Source organism: Lycorma delicatula, chromosome 3 (assembly GCF_047948215.1).
Source record: "Lycorma delicatula isolate Av1 chromosome 3, ASM4794821v1, whole genome shotgun sequence".
NCBI lineage: Eukaryota > Metazoa > Arthropoda > Insecta > Hemiptera > Fulgoridae > Lycorma > Lycorma delicatula.
In genome coordinates, this window is record NC_134457.1 from 46,051,744 (window position 1) to 46,072,017 (window position 20,274).

At 30.7% G+C, this 20,274-nt stretch overlaps 1 protein-coding gene across 5 annotated transcripts in view; it reads right to left on the reverse strand.

The window, feature by feature from the left end:
• The window catches only part of spz (Spaetzle domain-containing protein), a 169,649-nt gene that overhangs the window by 148,704 nt on the left and 671 nt on the right, over positions 1–20,274 (reverse strand). The gene's annotated exons all lie outside the window — the stretch shown is intronic.

A 20,274-nucleotide genomic window follows, 5' to 3' on the forward strand; every position in this document is an offset into this window, starting at 1 on the left:
CTAGTTGCAAATTCTATTGTTATCCTTTAATAAATCCTTCCTGTGAAGCCTATTTATAACAAGAATTCAAGACGGTATTGTAGAATCAACTACATATGTAATTAATTATTAAGAAAATTACAAACATGACACGTGCTGTGACTAATTATGTGTACAGATGCTACAAATTATAAACAAGATAATTAAACATTTAGGGTGAGTGTATGTATATATATATATATTATATTTTATAAAGTCTAGTGGAAAAATGTATTGTACTGACCTCGTTCATAACCTGACCTCGAATAATAGACTACGAAATCGATATGTGATATATAGCTTTAAAAAAATAACATAAATACGGAATTAATTACTGATTCGTTCATGGGATAAAGAAATCAGATATTTATTTCTGTATACCTCTTAAACCAATAGCCATATATTATTGAAACTTTGTAATTTTAATACATAGTCATACTTTAGGATACCTTTTGTAAGAAATATGATCTTTCCAAAAGATAAAAGTAATGATTATGCAAAAAATGACTTATTGCAGATAAAAGTAATAATATAAATCTCTCATTTTCTAAACAGCCTTGAAATCGTACATTTAGATTAATTTTATTTATTATTCAGCTGACAGAATTCATATAACATAAACTGTAAGGTATTTTTTTTAGGTGTTAAACTTCCTCAAAATTTGAAACGGTTGAAAGCTTAGTAAGGTAAAAGTAGTATTCAGAGGTTACTTAAAAAAACTAAAAAAATGCAAAAACATATTTTTTTTATCCTGAATGGTAATTAAAAATATATCTATAGATCACGTCAGGAATCTTAGGGTATACCTACCGATTCCTGACTACTCCATGAATAGAAAAAGGACTATTCCTTTATAAGGACTAAAGGCATAAAGAACTATTCCTTTATGCCTGATTAGCCGGGCATTTGCTTGGCTGAATCAAGGGAAACAATGGTAAAACCTTTTTTTTTCTGTTTAGCCTCCGGAACCATCGTAACGTATCACTTCAGAGAATGAATGAGCATGATATGTATGAATGTAAATGAAGTGTAGTCTTTAACAGTCTCAGGTCGACCATTCTTGAGAAGTGTGGTAAATTGAAACCCAACCACCAAAGAACACCGGTATCCACGATCTACTATTCAAAACTGTATAAAAGTAAAACCTTGATCAGAGCAGCAACACAAAATATAGAAAGAATTATAAAATAAAAATTAAATGTAATTAAAAGTCCATATAATTACGAGTGTCATTTGATAATGAAATACACAAATAGCTGTGGAGGCGAACTAGTTGGTAAAAGGGCTATGATACTTTCAGAATAAGTTGGTAACAGACAAAGTTGTATGAACCGAGCAGAAAGTTTTACAAGTGAGTAGAAAAATTTAATGACGGTCGAACTTCAGTGACCAACGAGCACCGGCTGGACATTCAACTGAAGTTCCAACTCCAGCTCTTGAAATTCGCATAGACTCTCTCACCCCAGAAGACAGATGGATTGCAGTTAAGATTATAGCTAAAAAATTATAAGTAAGCGTCGGTACAGTTCATAAAATTATCACCAACAAGCTGAAGTAGAGTAAAAGAAAAGTAAGACGGGTTCCAAGAGAGTCGACAGATCACCAAAAGAGAACAAAACAACGCACGTGCATACAGTTGAAACAACGGTTTCAGGATGAAGATGATGCATTTTTGTACAGTATTCTAAGCTGTGATGGCTCATGGATTCATCATTATGAACCGGAATCAAAATATCAGAGAGTGGAAGGAAACACACGAATTCACCTGTCAAAAAAATTCCAAACCCCGACCATCAGGAGGAAAAATCATAATGACAATCTTTTGGAATGCAGAAGAGCCCCGTTTATGACAATTTTTTAGACAATCAGTGAAAAATAAACAGCGCATACTATTTTGACAAAAAAGTTAAGTCGGCAGGATTGAAAAAACGCCCTGGATCTCAGCGCAAAGGTACCATTCTGTTTCACGATGACGCTCCTCCTCACACGACTCAGGCAACTCGAGAAACCATCGACAAATTGCATCAAGAAGTACTACATCATCCGTACAGTCCTGACTTGGCATCATCGGATTTCCATTTGTTTGGTCAACTCAAGGAGGCGCTATCTAGTAAGAAGTTTCATGACAATGAGAACGTCAAAGAAAATGTGCTAAATTGGTTCAGACATCAAGACAAGGATTTCTATGCAGCAGGCATAAATAAGTTGATTCATAGATGAGATAAGTGTATTAACGTTGCTGAAAATTATGTTAAAAAGTGAAAAAAAAATTCACACTGATTAAATAACCGTTTTAGAGCAATCTGTTCCAGAGAAATTTAGGTCCAAATATTAAAATATTGTAACAAGACCGGAATAACGAACCTCAGCAACAGGTTCCTGCTAATTAAAGAGAAAGTAGTAGAAAATATAATAATGGGAGAATCCATAAAGGGTCTAAAATAGGTTTTTAGTAAAGCTAACAGGTCCGTTTTACAATCGACTTTGTAATACTGCTCGCTGGCACACCTAAACAGATGTTGTTCAATGAAAAGGGGTTGTCGGACCAGGGTAGGTATTTAATGGAAAAATGTGAGAGCGGGTGATAATTCTCACGCTTCGAGTTGGGTACGGTCCTACAGGTCAAGAGGTTAGGAGTATAAATACTCCGGGGAAGACCAGTTGACCGTCAGTCTGGGAAAGAGGGCTACGATAGGGTTCTGCGAGATGCGAGTTCTAAGCGAGGGATTATGTGAGTTCTGCAAGAGCGTCCTACGCGAGGAGTGATTATGTGAGTTTGAGGCGAGAGTATCCAGCGAGGAGTTATTATGCGAGTCAGATATAGAGCGAATTCTAGTGCGTACACGTTCGACGCGATTAAGGTAACGTTACAAGTAATTCCAATGTGGACAGTACATGAAAACAAATAAAATAGAACACTGTTTCGGTGAGATACTGTCAGATTATAAGCGAAAGAGATAATGTACTAAATTTCATTCGTAAATTGTTAGGGTAGTTTTATTTGTGAATATCAAAGCTATTTGCACTAAAAAAACTTTATACATATCTTATCTATTTCACTATTACTGTTAATTCGAAACTAGTGGTTAAAAGTGTTAAGATTATCGGTCATGCTAATGTCTTTTGTCAATGGGACAGAATTCTGGCTTTCAATATTTAACTACCTGTAAATAAATACTGACGATTACTTTATATTCTCTTTTGTATGTAAACACTGCTTATTATTATTATTATTATTATTATTATTATTATTATTACTGACGTTTATTATCATTATTATTGTTGTTATTGTGGTTGTTATTACTATGATTATTATTTGTTTATTATTGACATTTATTGTTTGCTGTTGACGTTATTGTTATTATTCTGATTATGATTGTGAGTTGTTTTTTTATTATTATTACTATTGTTTTTATTGATTTCTCTTGTTTTACTTATGTTTTTAAACTAACAGATTGTAATTATATAAACATTTTCATCTGTCAATCACTCAATATCCTGATCAAGCCGCGAACAAGCGACAATATAAACACGTGAATTAATGTTAAGGTAAATAGATGAAAATATTAATAAAAAGATAATTTAGAAATAATTCATAATCCCGAAAGCGTTAGTAACAATTAATTGAGCACATATTTATGGACATTACGAACGGGATGAAAAAAATCTGTTTATTTTTTCTTTTTGATTAGTATTATTTGGACATTTATCGACAGAGTAATACTTTTTTTCAAATAAAATCTTTTAATTTAATTTAAAATTTGAGGAGAAAATTTTTTTAATTTTTCTACAATTTATTAAACATTGCAATAGAAGCATACTAAGACCGTTTCTCGTAAGCGGAAGTATTGTGTTGAGTCGCAGGAAAACAGTTTTATTGTCTGCTTTGATAGAGGTGGTCAATGTTTTCCTTTTTATTTCCTTGTACGAAATATTGTAATCGCGAAAAATTTCGGTTCTCAGATTTCAACGGAATTATCCATTTTGGCCATCCCTGAATCCATTTTGACTAGTTTCGGCGTGACGTCTGTACGTACGTATCTTGCATAACTCAAAAACGATTAGCTGTAAGATGTTGAAATTTTGGATTTAGGACTGTTATAACATCTAGTTGTGCATCTCCCCTTCTGATTGTAATCAACCGAACCAAAAGTGTCCAAAAAAAGCCCAAATCCCAAATCATTTGGATTTTGAACTTTTTTTAACTGCACAAATAAGCCCTCATTAGTTAGTTTATCAACGATATATCATAAGTGGTACTTATTTTTATTGGTTCCAGAGTTATAGCCAAATAAAATTTTAATAAATGAAACACTTGGATCTTGCAAGGGAAAGCACAACGGTTCGAATCAGACTTATCTCCTTTTCTTTTTTTAAACTTTTTTTTAATTTAAATTTTTTAACTGTTTTTTTTTTTTAATTTAAATATATTAATTTATTAATAATTAGTAACCCTTGATTGTAAAAAAATTATTACATTAAATAATAATTATTCAGTAATAATAATAATAATAATAATAAAAATAAGGAAAAAATCAGAAGTTATTAGTGAAATAACATTTTATGTACTTTTAAAAATGTTTATATATAATTTAACAAGCATTTTTACATACTTGTATACATAATAGATTTGGTGAAACATCTGATTATTTCATATTAACGGAAATTATAATTTAGAATCGTATTATTTTTGGATTTTCTAGTTTAATTTTATTTAATTATTCTGGAATTGCTGTTTAGTTTTATCTACATTAAAGTTAACTACAGAATCCAAAATTTCAACATCCTACAGGTAATCGTTTTTGAGTTCTGTGAGATATATACGTACGTACAGACATCACGCCGAAATTAGTCAAAACGAATTGAGGGATGGTCAAAATTAATATTTCCGTTGAAATTTCAAAATCGAAATTTTTCGTGATCACAATACTTCCTTTACTTCGTTCAAGGAAGTAAAAATTATGTTTGCTACCATATTGGAAAAACAGCTGAGATTTCAAAAATTCCAATAGAACATTATTAATGTACTCAAAAAGCGAGGAAAAGTTCCCCATTTAAATTTTCTTGTAGTCTTTGTAGTTTACGAGATCCCAGTTGTGGTTCACTTAATGAACAACCGACAAATTATTAATAATCATGCTGGAATAAAATTTTCAATAAATCCAACATCGATGAAGGTGGATTCTCAGCAACTTCCCGTTTTTCACATTTTTTAAAAACATTTTTAAAAATCTATTCCACAACTACCACACCATTTTGTTCTTTTTTTAATTTTAGAAAATAATCATTTAATTAAAATACCGAATTGGTAAAAAAACATAATAAAATAAGACGACCTGCAATTTTTTTATCGTTATTATGAAGTAAATTATTAAATTTTAAACTCATTAGCGAAGATATAATAGATATTAGAATATACTGCGAGTATAAATTCATATTAAAAATATGAACTAAATGTACGATATATGAAGAAAATATGTATACTAAAATAATATAATATTTCTTGGCTTCACTTATAAGCATGTGTTGGAGTACGGTAATACATTTATGACCATGTCTAGGTAGTTTTAAAGGTTATATGGAATAAGTCCGTAATTGTATGCATTCTACTCCACCAGTTCATTCCGTTATCATAATATTGCTTCATTTATTTAGTCTAATAAAAAACTATTACATCAAGGTGTACCAACATTTAATAAGTTTTTATATTTAACAATTTTTTTATGAAACTTTTATATTCTAATACTGTATTTCATTTCACTCGTCTACATCATAAAAGTATCAGGTTCGACCTCCAGTAAGGCTTGTCATCATATACGAAAAAGTTTCAATATAATTCCCACACATACGCATTTAGATAATTGAGCGAATTAGTCATACAAACGTTTAGCTTACAATCCAGATACAAGAACTTATATCGATTATCCTGATTGTGCTTCAGTTCTCAGGATGTATATATATAAAATTTTTAGCGAATAAAAACGCTACCACGCGGAAGTTGGTTTCAGAAATTTCCGACATTTTATAAAGTTTCTGATCTTTCATGAATCTTTTCTTATATTTCGCTGATGGACTGATAGCTAGCACTGGTTCATCTATCTTCCTTAAAATGTTACTTTCAATCTTTTTTAATGGCTATACGATATAAAAATGAAAAAAATTCAAACCGAAGCCAGGAGTAAAACTGGAACCTTAAGTTCAACAACCAAGATGATCTCGCGATAACATTCCGTTCACAAATCGTGTTTCCCCCCCCCCCCCACCATAACTAGAAAATATTTCATTTTTTTGTGGCAGAGTTTAAGATTTGGACAAAATTCGGCTTAATTTATTAGAATCATGAAATATACTTAGAAAGATACAAATACAAAAAAACTACCAAAACTGATCCTGAAACACCGCTTACGAACTTCTCGGTTCTTTTCTATCAAATTCTTTAGAATCAATTCATAACATTTTTTCAATGACAAGTGTAAAAAAGTAAGTAGGAGTTGCAATACTCTCGTTCCGGCTCGTCCACCTCTGGTAAGAATTCTTATAATGGAATAACTTATTAGTCAAGCTTTTAATTCAATTAACTCTATTCGTAATTTTCGATTAAAAAAATTCAATTCTTAATACGCTAGGAATTTTTATCACTTCAATTTAATAGTTAACACACAAAGTAAAATACTTGTTACTTCGACCGAATTAGTTAACTAATATCCGTATTTAAATTACTTTACAAACTTCTACATGGAGCGATATTAGTAATTAAAACGATGCTCGAGAACCGGCTTATAAAATATTAAAATTTAGAACTCTAGTAGTGCAATATTAAGATGAAAATATTATTTCCATTTGTAATAAACATTAACTGTGATCTAAGCAGCATTATTTATTAACTACGTATTTTAAAGGTACATCGGTTTTCTTTTGAAATCTGATGAAATAATCACAGTAATATGAAATTGCTAAAAAAATAACCTATTGTTCTTACTTCATCATTTTCGTACGCCAAAAAAGAAAACAAAAATAAATTTTTGCGGGAAAAGTTACTCTGGTTACCTGGCTACTACTTAGAGGAAAATTAAGTGAAATATTTAAATATGTAAATATGCAAATAAAGAATTAAATTTAAAAAAAAGTAATTCTACTCTTTGAATAAAATTTTGAGATACGGAAGCCATGCTGACGATCTTGTTTTTGGTTACAAAAAGATTTTTTCAACATTTTTCTTACTGATCATACTTTCTGGTGGTTAAAAATCATTTAATAAAATTTTTCGTTAAAAAAAAAAGAAAAACAAAAATTTTTGGTGTTAATAACATCACCGTTTCTGTAAATTAAAATCTTTTATTCAAAAAATTGAATGTTTTAATAAATTATAAAAAAAAAACTTATTTTTAACCAGTTATAAATATATTTATTTATTATTTTTTATATTTATTCGTAAAACTAGCTTTTATTTATTCCTAATCAGTTATAAAAAAATAATGTTTGCATGTTAGTTTTTTATCTAAAAATATTGCAAATATTTCTATTATCGCTTTAATAATAAATGGTTTTTATTATTAAAATATCTGTAATAATATGCACTTTTAAGTTACGTATCTTTATGTTTTTCCTGTATATACATTAAAAAAATTTTTTTTTTTGATAATGGTAAAAAGTACTAATAATGATAAAATGTATTGTTTATGAATTTAAAATGAAGTAAATATTAATAAGATTTACGATTTTAGTGAATTTTTTTTTTTTAACCACAACATAAGATATACATTTACATGTACATACACTTAGGGCCTAATAGACCGCCACCGGAAGTGGTTTTATTCAGAGTTAAGTTCTTTAGTGTAAACTGGATTTTAATAATAAAACTATTTGTTAACTGATTACAGTTATAACTTAACCATATTGAAATTGTTACATATCTAATCATAAATGTGGCTTTTAATTTGACATACTTCCGACACCGCTTTTTGAAAAAACCACAATTAAAATTAAATGATAAATTTTCATCAATTAATTTCTGCATTTGGATACACTAAATAAATTTATTTACTTTTGTTATTAATCACATATGCAATCAGGATATGGCGTTATCAGAGGCAACTATTGGTTTTTTTAATGATTAATTCACCACATAACCTCGATGCTTGTGCGTGAGAATATGGAATGGACGTTTTTTAGCATATGAAAAATGAAGCGGTACAATGTCTCATCTGGAGTCGAACCTTGGACCTTTTGAATGTAAGGTTGAAATATACCACTCCTCCACTGAGGTTGCATTTATTAAAAAGACGGAAAAGAATTTCATAATTCTCACCATGAAGCCGGAAAAAACCTTTGAGATACGGGATTCATAGTGGAACATACCTTATGTTCCATTATCCTTGACCAATTATAAAAATTAAATGCCATCAATGATTCTTATTCACAAGTCATCGTACAAAATTTAATAAATGTCCGTCTCTCTGAAAATGCCAGACAAACTCAATAAATCTGGAAGAAAAACTGGAGAAATCTGGGGTAAAAGACAATAGACCGGCGTCGAAAACACACTGTTTTTTTATTTGGCGTAAAATAACTGTTAAATAAGTAATAAACTCATATAAGTTTTAAAATAAACTTATAGAGAATTTCATTATGAGTAAAATGGTATGAATAAACTCCACAAAAACTAACGCATAAGAATTTCGAAATTTATTAATTTTGTCTTTTACTCCACATTTTTCGAAAAATATTGAAAATACAGTTCTAAGAGACTTTTTTCATTTTTCAAGTCAGATTTCATATAAAACCATTACATTCAGCCCTTAATTTGGATCCCAAGAATTACATATGGTCTTGCTTAATTTTACCGAAGGATTGGAAATTAAGGCGAGATTTTTCGCCAGCCGACATTCACTAATGAAGCGTTTCCGAACCTAAGTTTATATGAACTTTCTTCTTTAGTTCTTTATTTTCACCAGTAAACATATCCTGAAAGTGTGTTACATTCTTCGTAAATAACTCTCTCTCTCTCTCTCTCTGTGTGTGTGTATATATATATGTATATATATATATATATATATATATATATATAGAGTGGAGCAGAGAAAAAATATTTTTTAAACCTCTAGTACTTAGCGGCGAGTTTTGACCTTCGACGACCTCTGGTGGATAGCTCAAACTACTACGCAGTTTCGGTCGCTATGGAGCGACCGAAATGTATATTTGTTTTATATACAATATTTTTCATCCATCCCCAGACGAAAAAATCTGAAGATGTTAGATCAGGCGATCATGGTGGCCAGGAATGTGAACTACCACGACCGATCTATTTCTCAGGGAAATGATGATTTAAGCAAATGGAAACGGCACAACAGAAGTGGGTAGGCGTGCTATCGTGCTGGAAGTATACTCTGCGTCTCAGCGCTAGAGGAACATCTTCCATTTAAGTGGGCAGGAAAAATTAATGGTCCAAACAGCTGATTTTGAAAAAGGCCGCACCATACATTGACTCTAAATCGGTGTTTAAAATCGCCTTCCACCGTTTCATAGGATTTACTTCTGCCCATGTATGCTCATTGTGTAATTTGTTGATTCCATCTCAAGTTAAATTTACCTCGTCGGTAAATAAAACATACTTGCAGAGTTGACGATTTTTATTCAACCAGTTGCAGAACTCCAAGCAAAGCGGACCGTCTCTTGGGTATAGATGTTGAACTGGATGCTTACGATAAGGATAAAACTTGTTTTGTTTGGATGTCCTCCAAACCATAGAATGCGAAACTCCGATCTGCTTAGAAAGACGTCATGTCTGACGCCTGGACTGCGCTGAACTGCATCGATAATAATTTCATTAATAACAGCGTCGTGTTAGACATATCGTGCTGGTACGAATACTAGGTAGTGAACCTGTTTCCCAAAGATTGCAAAAAGTAGCGCTAAATGTTTTGTACTAGAATCCTGCGATTCGAAGAAAGTATTTCATATTCCATTGCAGCACTACCGTTACAGATACCCTAAATGAATACCATCAGCGTATTCCTTCGTTGTAAATAAGTACGGCATTACTTCAATGGTAAACCGATTACATTTACACTAAAATTCACAGAAAACCTTCGCTAGCGACAGCACATTGCAAAGTACCCGATATACTTAATGTACCTTACAGAATGATTTACGGTAAACACTAATACAGTGTTGTGTATTGATCAGCTGTTGTTATTCAATTGCTAACTTTGAAATAATAATTTTTCAAATAATTTATTGTATTTTTTTTTTTATTAATAAAAAAATTATTATCTAATTAATTTTTATTTATTTATCTTGTTTTACAATTGTTGTGTAATGTCCATTTTTTTTTTAATATTTTAACAGTAAATTTTGTTTTTACAAATTCTTCACGTTAGCATAAAAGAATTTGGTTTTTGTTCACATTAAATAAGTACCTTTTCTGGTACGAAGTACGAAGTCTGGTAACGAAGTAATGTACTGTTTCTAAATAAAATTCAAATTACTCTAACTTTTCTTTGTTTTATCAACATATCTTACACTGTTTATTCAGAATTAAATTGTCTACAAGTTTTGTTTTAAAGTTTTATGTGTTTATAGCCCATTTAACAAAGTTAATGTACATCAAATATAAAAAACAGGCTTTTTAACCCCAATTTAATGGCTTTCATCCCAGATTTCTAAAAAAAAAACTACTGCAGATAGCTTCTGGGACCTTTAAATTCAATATTAGATTTTATTAGATTTTTCAGGTCATAAACCATAAGAAATCACTAATTCTAGTCCTTAATTAACGTCTTAAAAATTCCAATACGACCTCATTTCACCGGGGTAGCTGAAATCCAAGCGAAATTTTTCATTAGGTGAAACTCGCAAACGAAGCATTTTAGAACATATGTTTATATGAACTCTTTCATTATTTTCACGAGTACAATAGGTTATGGAAGTTCTGGTAGAAATTCGTGATACACTCTGTGTATATATACTCGTGTGTATGTAAATGTATGCATACATACATATATATACAGACTGGCTTAATTTCCCCCACTGCTGAATGAAATTGTCCAAATATATAACCCAAAGTAACGTACTAACGGAATGGAATCACGCAATTAGCACAAAGATGTGACTTTTAGTCCAGAAACGACGAAGAAAAAAGATTCTTTTTTGTTCTCACCCCTTTATGGGAGTTTGAGTAAGAACGAACCCCAACAGAAAGTAACTTTGCTACCTGTGGGGTAATAAACTATGGGAAAAGTTTACGTACCCATTGAGTAAAACTTTCAAATACGCAAACCGTGAGATTCATTTTTTCCTGCTTCTTCTGATCAAATAAAAACTGCATCAATTCCCCGTATACAGAGATCTTCGCAACAAATTTCATCCGCTCCAATCCACCCAGTCTTTGGTTATCAGCCAAAGAATAGATAAACGTATACTCATCCATTCGAGATTTTTAATAGGAAAATTAGATCTTTTTGTTAGAGAGGGTTATGAAACGTCAAGATCTCCATAAAACCCGAAATTCAAAATTTGACCAGACCAGCATACGTTTTCTTATATAGAATACCATACAGTATGCTAACAATAAGTCCATCGAAAGAATATAACAGTACAAGAGGCTGACAGCATCATTAATATCAGAAATCAGACTGACTAATGCCTCACTATATACCTCACTTTATATACGCGACAGTCGTATAGGACTGAGATAGTGTAAAGAAACAATTTAATGAACACCTTTTTATAGGAAATAATGCACTATAATGTTTACATTATCTCCAATAGTTATCTTTAATCATTATATATATATTATGTGTGTGTGTGTGTGTGTGTGTGTGTGTGTGTACGCATGCGTGTTTTATTTTTATTTAATGGATGTTTTTTTAGTTTTTTTAATTCCCTTAAAAATACTAAAGATCACTGTTTAACGATCGAAATTCTCATGTTTTTTTTTTAATTTTAAATTCATTTATAAACAGTTCTTAAGCGTTAAATATTCATTAATATTGCAAAAATATTTATTAGTATTATTAGAAATATTTATTTCACCTTCATTTATTATTTGAGATAATGGAATTTTTAATATCATTAAAAATTAATGAAGAGTAATAATAGTATGCAGATAAATAAAAAAAAGGATGTTTACTTATAAAATTTACAATAACAATTTAGCTTCAAAGTAGAAAAGACAAATAGTATAAGCAATTCAACATTAATTGCAATGCTGTCATATTTGGCGAAGAGGTTATGTATAGCCCGAAGCGTTAATATGATAATGCAGCTTCCACTCCACTACACAGGCATTTCACGTTGTGTAGCGGCCGACGTATTGCTGTGCACACAGGCTTACGGCTGGCTTACCTTGCTATTAACTATTCTGAAAATATTTACAATGTACTGCATTCTATGTAAGTATACGGAGCTATACGAGATGTTTTCGTAAAGGAATGACTATCCAACAGTTCCACCCGTCCCACTAATCATCTCTCTCTCGTACGCAATGTGCACAACTACACGCCGCACGCTATATAACTATAGTTTCTTATAGTATATTACGCAACAGTTAAACGAAAATATAAGGTTTAGTAGGGCAAGAAAATGAAATTTTACTTTTAAATGTTTTCTCGTAAAGCGGTTTAAAGAGAAAAAAGTTATACCACTTGTAAATCAAAACTTTATTAAAAACATATTTCGCCTTCTTTCTAATGTATATATAAATTTTAAAAGTGAGGAACAGGAACGCAAAGATCTTTTTTTAATTTTCATCAGATTACTGCAGGAAGAAATTAATTTTAATTTTAATTTATCTATTAAAATTGTCTCCCTAAGATCTAAAACAACCAAACCGATTTTCAAGAAATAGGTATTAAAACAATTAGTCTAAATTCGGGAATTGATTCTAGTAGTTAACACCATAAAAAAACAAAATAGCAGACGTTAAATGTATTCTTCTCAAAGATGAAAACAACCCAAAATTATTTGAAACCAATCAAATAATGTAACAATTTTTTTCTAATTTGGTTCCCAGAAACTTGTTTTTACATGCGCGCGCACACACACACACAGGAAGGTTAACAAAATATGGCAACCCTTAAATAACTTTTGAATACAATTTATAGCAAATGATTTGATGTTTATAAACATAGAAAAATTAAATTTAGTAAATCTTTCTACCTCAAAACGATCTATTTTTCAGTATCAAGCCACCACATCCCCAATTCCCTATTGGGAATCAATTCAAATATTTAAAATGAAAGAATAGACTTATTACAGGTCATTTTAAAGAGCACTGGAAAATAAAAATGTATGTTAAAAAACAATATACGGTAACCCTGACCAAAACTGCATCCATTTTATATCTCAAAAGTGGTGTCAGATTTTTAAAAACCGCTCAAAAGGGAAACAATAACAATAAATTAATTAAAAAATTGTTTTACATTAACAAGAACTCCTACCTCAAAACGATCTTTTCTTTCTTTACCAGATCACTATTTAAGAGTATACTTTTACTCTTAATTTTACTCTTTTATCTACTTAATAGTAGGCCACTTTTAACACTAGCTGTGGAAAATATTAAATGATAGCTATTTTGGTTAGAGTTGTCATTGCCCGATGCTTTTTATGTGAAAAATTTTGTTTTTCAATGTCCTTGAAAACAGAATGCTATATCTTTACTTTAAAATAATTGTGTTGATCCCTAATGGGGAGGCTTGTAATGCTCTTATACTGGCAAGAGCATTTGCTAAATTATTAAAACGGTTAAAAAATAGTAATGCATTTCAATTTGCAAACGATCATCATCATTAGATACAGAGAGGGAGTTGGTTTCAATGTCAATTTTTTTTCAAGGTCCGATCGGTCACGAAATTAAAACCAGTGAAAATAAATTTTTTTTATTTGTAACAAGTACTTACATAGTTACGCTATTTCTTTACATAGTCGCCACTCCGATTTAGACATTTGTCGTAGCGTGGTACCAACTTTCCAATACCCTCGTCATAGAACGGAGCCGCCTGTGTTTTCAGCCATGTTTCTTCGCTGGTCTGCAGCTCGATGTCTGTGTCCTCCTAGCCAGCGTTTCATGTGAGCAAAGAGGTAAAAATCGGATGGAGCCAAATCCGGGCTGTATGGTGGGTGATCAAACACTTCCCAACGAAAACGCTGCAGGAGCTTCTTTGTTACAGCTGTAGTGTGCGGCCGAGCATTGTTTAGAAAAAGACAATGCCTGATGACAACATTCCTCTCCGCTTATTCTGAATTGCCCTTCGTAGACGTTGAAGAGTCACGCAGTATGAGGCTGCAGTGATGGTAGTGCCACGTTCCATGAATACTAAACTCGTTGACCGAAAAATTTGAAATTTTGATTATATATATTCCAGATATGGCCTAATTTTCGATCTCATCAGATAAGGAGCATTACGGTACCTGTATTTTTTTATGCAGTATAATTATTTCAGCCTGTTGAAAAAAATTGTACCAAATCGGGCCAACTTATTAAAATAAATAATTACTCCAATAAATAAACTTTTAAGTCCCATAAAACAAAGGGACTAAATGGGACTCGTACTTATAATACTTTTTTTTTTAACTATAATTTTCAAGTTTGAAAATGTATCTAGTATTTCTGTAAGCGATATGAGAACACACATATATATATATATATATATATATATATATATATAAAAGAGTCCCATAGGACCGACAAAAATTACATTTTTTTATAATTTCTGAAATTCTTTAAAATGGATTAAAACTGAAAATGGGATTAGAACGTTTTCTTAAAAATGTTGATTTCTTTAGCAAACAAGATGCTCTTTCAATACATTATAATTTTGATGATAAAACATGACAGAAATTGATAAAAACATAATTAGGTCAAGGGGGTAAACTGGGACCCAAATGTTTTACCAAAGATTTTGTTTTTTTTTTTTCAATTATAATGCATAATTTTTAAAATAAAAACGTAATTTGATTAATGGAGTCAAATCAGACCCAAATCTGCTAACTGAAGATTTTGATATTTTTTTACTGTAAATATTGCATAATTAAGTTATTAATATTAAAAAAAACCCTAATTCGTGTTTGAAATAAAAACTCAAAAGGGCAAATGTAAGAAAATAATGCAACCCTTTGCCAGCTTTTTAATATACGCTAATAATAAATGTATAATTGTCGTTAATAATAAGCGACCTATTAGCGATAAATAATAATCGTATGTAATTTGAGAGTGATTTTGTTGCTTTACACTATCTGTCGTATTCTTTCTAACGCTATGACGCATGTAAAGCCTCTCAGGTACAAGTAGTATGAGTCAGCATTGCTATTTCTGAGAGTGATAATGTTAATTTTGAGCCAGATTCCACGATAAATAGAGTGAAGTTGTCGCATGCAGAACTGAATACAAACTACATTTTAGAAATTCGGTGTGTTGATCTTCCTAGTTATTCGGCTCTTTAAGAAGACAACAGGAAACCATTTCATCCTTCACTTTCCTTACTAAGCTTGGCATAGTATGTATTTTATTATTAAAAATAGCCTGCGTAATTTTTATCGGCCACTTGTATTTTATGCTAAGTTGTCTACAATTGTTATTTTTAATTCTCAGTTACGGGACAAATGTGGTATTTGCTAGCAAAAGTTCAAATATTTTTAATAGATCAAAGTCATATTTAAACCGCATTTGCAAAGTTATTAACACAATTTTATTTATTAAAATAATAATATTATCGGCTTTTTTGTTACAATTTTTTAACACTTTTTCTATCTTATTACTTTTCCGTCTAGTGCTTTAGCAGAGCTATATCTGCAGAAGAGAAGTATTGTAATCGATCCAGTTTGGGCATATGCCGTTTTCACCGAATCTTGACGTTTTGACACCTAAGGAAGCCAAAAACCCCGATGGAAATTTTTCGGATATTCGTATGTACGTGCGTGTGTTCACACCTAATATAAATATAAGGTGTCTCACACCTTATATTTCCAGAACCACTGGCTGATTTTGACCAAATCTGGTCAGATTATTTCTGTGTATGGGACATTGATCCCATTAAATTTTAAACTTAAAAAGTCAAGGGGATGAGGCTACAGCGCAAGGTCACCCTCAGTATCTGGAGATTTTGCCTAATTAAGGTCTTATTTTTCTTAGGCACATTTGTTAACAATTAGAAAATAATAATTTACAAAAAAAAGCTTTTGCAAAATCGCACCCCCACCCGAAAAAATGCTCTAAACTAATGGCTAAGTTACTGCCTCAATAGTGCCCTCGTTACCACAAGGAGCGCTAGTATGGCGCTGACATACGCTGTACAAAAAACATTATTGTATTTAAATAAAACTATAAATATTTTAAATTAAATTGTGTGTGTAAGCCGTACATCATAAAAATACCATGTGGTGGGAAAGTGCTACAACTGTGTTGCCAGCTTTTTTAATTTCAATTTAAAACGTTAAGTTATATGTTTTTTTTTTAAAAAAAAGGTTTTAAATATAATTTATGAAAAAATTATTTTTTAAAGATTTCCAGTCATAAAATTTAAATCCATTTTACATTAACTATTAATGCTCTTTTTTTATTTGTTTATTTTATACAGATATTTACTTTAATTATTTCAATCAAAAGAGATAAGCTAACTTGATTATTAAAATAAATGCTTAAACAAAATCCGCTAAAATCCTGTTAACAAAAAATAAAAAATAAAATGTAAACATTAAAGTAGATTAAAAAAATATTTAAAACAAATAAAGAAATAATTAATATATACAATAAAAAACGCTTATAAAAAAATCTGAAAATGAGACGTAATATAGTAATATAACGAAAAGGGTTATATATGTGCGAGTGTTTAAACATGAACACAAATATGGAAAATATAGAAGAAAAGGAAAGAAGAATAATAAGAGAAATATTAATCTTGTGAAGGGGAGAGGCAGATTTAACCTAGAAGAAACAATGAAATATATCAAAATGTAGAACAAATAACAAAGGCAGTGAAAAAGCGTTGATTAATGTTCTTTGGTCACTTTGTCAGAATGAGTAAAAACAGGATGACTTAGCAAATCTCTGATTTCTTATGTAACAGAAAAAGGAAATAAACTGAATTAAAAAATTTTAGAAAACCTAACATTTAAAAACATAACAGAAAAATATATTTCTGCACCATTAAAATCAAAATTATGATGTGCTGGATTTCCAAGAAAAACAGGTCAGGAATGAAATTCGAAAATTAATTGGTGAGAAAATCACAAAGAACAATATACGAAAAAATGAAGAGGTACCGAGAAGAGACAAAAAAATGAAGTGCAAAGAAATGAAGGAACTGGAACGAGGTCGTAAAGTAGAAAAAATCGAAAATACGAGGGTTATTTTTTTCAAGGTCCGATCGGTCGCGAAATAAAAACCAGCGCAAAAATCAAATGACCCTTTAGGCATATGTGTTGCGCAGTGTCTCTAGTATGGCCGAGATCAAAAATAATCGCGAATTAATGTTGAATTTTCCCCACATATACATAAGACTGACTTAAAACTTTGGAATTTTAAATAACTTAATAAGTACTTTTATTATACTAAAACACAATTTTTTATGACCGTTCTACAAAAACTCATAAATTAAAATGACAAAAGTTACTCCTCCTCCGTTTAGGTAGATTTCATAAGAAATCTACCTATTTTAATGGTACCATGATTCGATTTCCGGAAAATTTTGACTTATCTTCGCGCTTCACATCCCCCAGACCCCAAAACCACCGTCAGTTCAAATGTTTATATATATATATATATATATATATATATTTCACTTTCTTGTAGACACGATAACTGCCGTAATTTTGCGCCAATCACTTTCAAATTGATTCATAAAATATGACGACCCAAAATTTCGGTCGAGTTCGTTAATGGGAAAAATCGGACCATGGGGGTTGAAATGAGAGGGCTTTTTCGAAAAAACAAAATATCGCTATAACTTTCTTATTAAGTAAAATATCAAATCCATTTAAAGTTTCTACTATTCTTTAAATAAGGATCTAAAACTTATATAAGTAAAGTTTTTTGTTATCACCAACCACTGGCCCAGTGGGTGGAAAAAATGGGTTTTGAAGACAAAAAAACATACCTCCCTTAATAGGCACAGTATTAAATTGGTTTAAAGTGGTTGTTAGTCCTTTAGACATTGCCTAAAACTTTTGTCCTGAACAACTTTTGATATGACCAACCCTTACGGCAAGATATAACTTAATGTTGCTGAAATTGTAAGAAGATGGAGCTTATCGTATGCTAAACATGTGAAACTTTTTCACATGGAACCATTGTCGTATTGAGTAAATATGAAGTTTTTCTTAAGGTGGAAATTTTTTTTATCCCCTACTTAGCACCGGTGAAATCTACCGCCTCCTTCCGGCGTGCCGAAAGGGATTTTTTAAATTTTTTCCAAAACTAAATGTCCCATATCACATACATATACACATAAAGACAGTTTTTTGAGCCATTTCGAGGAATTTATGTTGAGCCAGTCCGGAGATATAAATGAAAATGCATACCAACACAAGTATACATCTTCCGGAAAATTCTACAATTTTTTTGTATGTTTTGGACAAACGGAGTCGTGTGAAAAGTAAATAGATTTTAATACCCGAAATTAAACATAAAGGTTTTTCTTAAAAAGAATACAAAAATACAAATATCACTTTTAAATAGTACATAAAAATACATTATATAGATCAGGTCAGGGACAGGTATATAGGCTAAAAAGACGGGCATAACAAAAAGAAGGGACGGGTATAATAAAAAGAAAATTCCCCAGCATTTGCCTGGGTGGACCAAGGGAAACCGAGATAAGAAATATAAACGTTTCAGTAGTACTTGAGGATATTAAAGACAAAAAAAAAACTACAAAATAACTGGCAATTCAGAAGCTTCATAAAAATTTTTGAGACTTTTTTTTATGTTTATGTTAAAAAGAGTTTCATAAAAATTAGTTTTTTTATAACTTTTAAATTAGTATTACCTAATAATTCATCGACAGAGTAATATTGTTTCGGTAAAAAAAAAAAAAATATTTAATTGTATTTTAAATAAACTGAGGGAAGATTTTTCAAATGATTCGGAATTTAATAACGTATATTATCCCTTTCTTATAAGCCGAAGTATTGTGTTGAATTACAAGAAAACGGTTCTGTTATTTGGTTTGATAGAGATGGATATTGTGATTTGTTAAGTATTTCACAATTCTTTTTAACAAAGACTGCGCATTCATAAATGTTAACATTTTTGTGTTTCTAAATATCGGTCAAGTTGATTCGTACTTGGGGCGCCAAACAACGATCTGACACTGCACCCCATTTTCGTAATTTGCAAACTGTTCTGATTTTTTAGGGGAGACTTTTTAGGTGATATAATTTAAACGGGAATAGGAACGTAAGCATAATAAATATTTAACAATGATGAAAAGTTTATTAAGGCGCTATAAAAAAAACACAGTATGGTTTGATTTTGTTGCAAACGAAATTAATTTGATCGTGTCAAGAGAATTTATTAGCTAATAAAACACCCAGAAATTTCACATTATGGGCACGGAAATATTATCGTTATCATTAATGGAAATTCTATTCAGGTGATTAACGCGAATTATTTAAATACTTTAAATAATTCCCATTACATTTTTATAAATCGTTATTTTCCCGCACAGCTCATCCTACTTGGCTGATAAAAAAATCTTCCGAATCAAAGTACAGTACGAATTACGCCAAAGGTTTGTCTTGTTTTTCTTTGGTCAAAAATTAAAATTTGTCAACTCTATATTCTCCAACAAAAAAAAATCGAATTAAGGACAGACCTTCTTATAGAGTGTAAATAAAGATTAAAAATTACAGAATGTAATTTCATAATTGATCTAAAACACGCTAACTTACGAATATTCTAACTTACCTATACGCAAACTTACCTTTGATTATTTAAAAATAAAATCATCTAACCTAATTATGAAAGGTTTGATGTGCAACTGAGCAGTAGATTTTGCATAAAATAAGATATGGATTATTAGATTGACATAATCTAAATTTTTATTTGACTATACCGACAGTTTACTTAAAGTAGCTGGTGGAAATATTATATATCTCCAAAACTGGGCTAGGTTGATGATCATAGATTATGTAATAAAAAAGTCGTACGTTTTAGAAAAGTAGAATAGACCTAAACATAGATTAATTTGTGTTCATAATGCATGATTCCAAACTAACAAATTTTTAAATAGGGTAAATGGATTACCTTTTTTCAAGTGG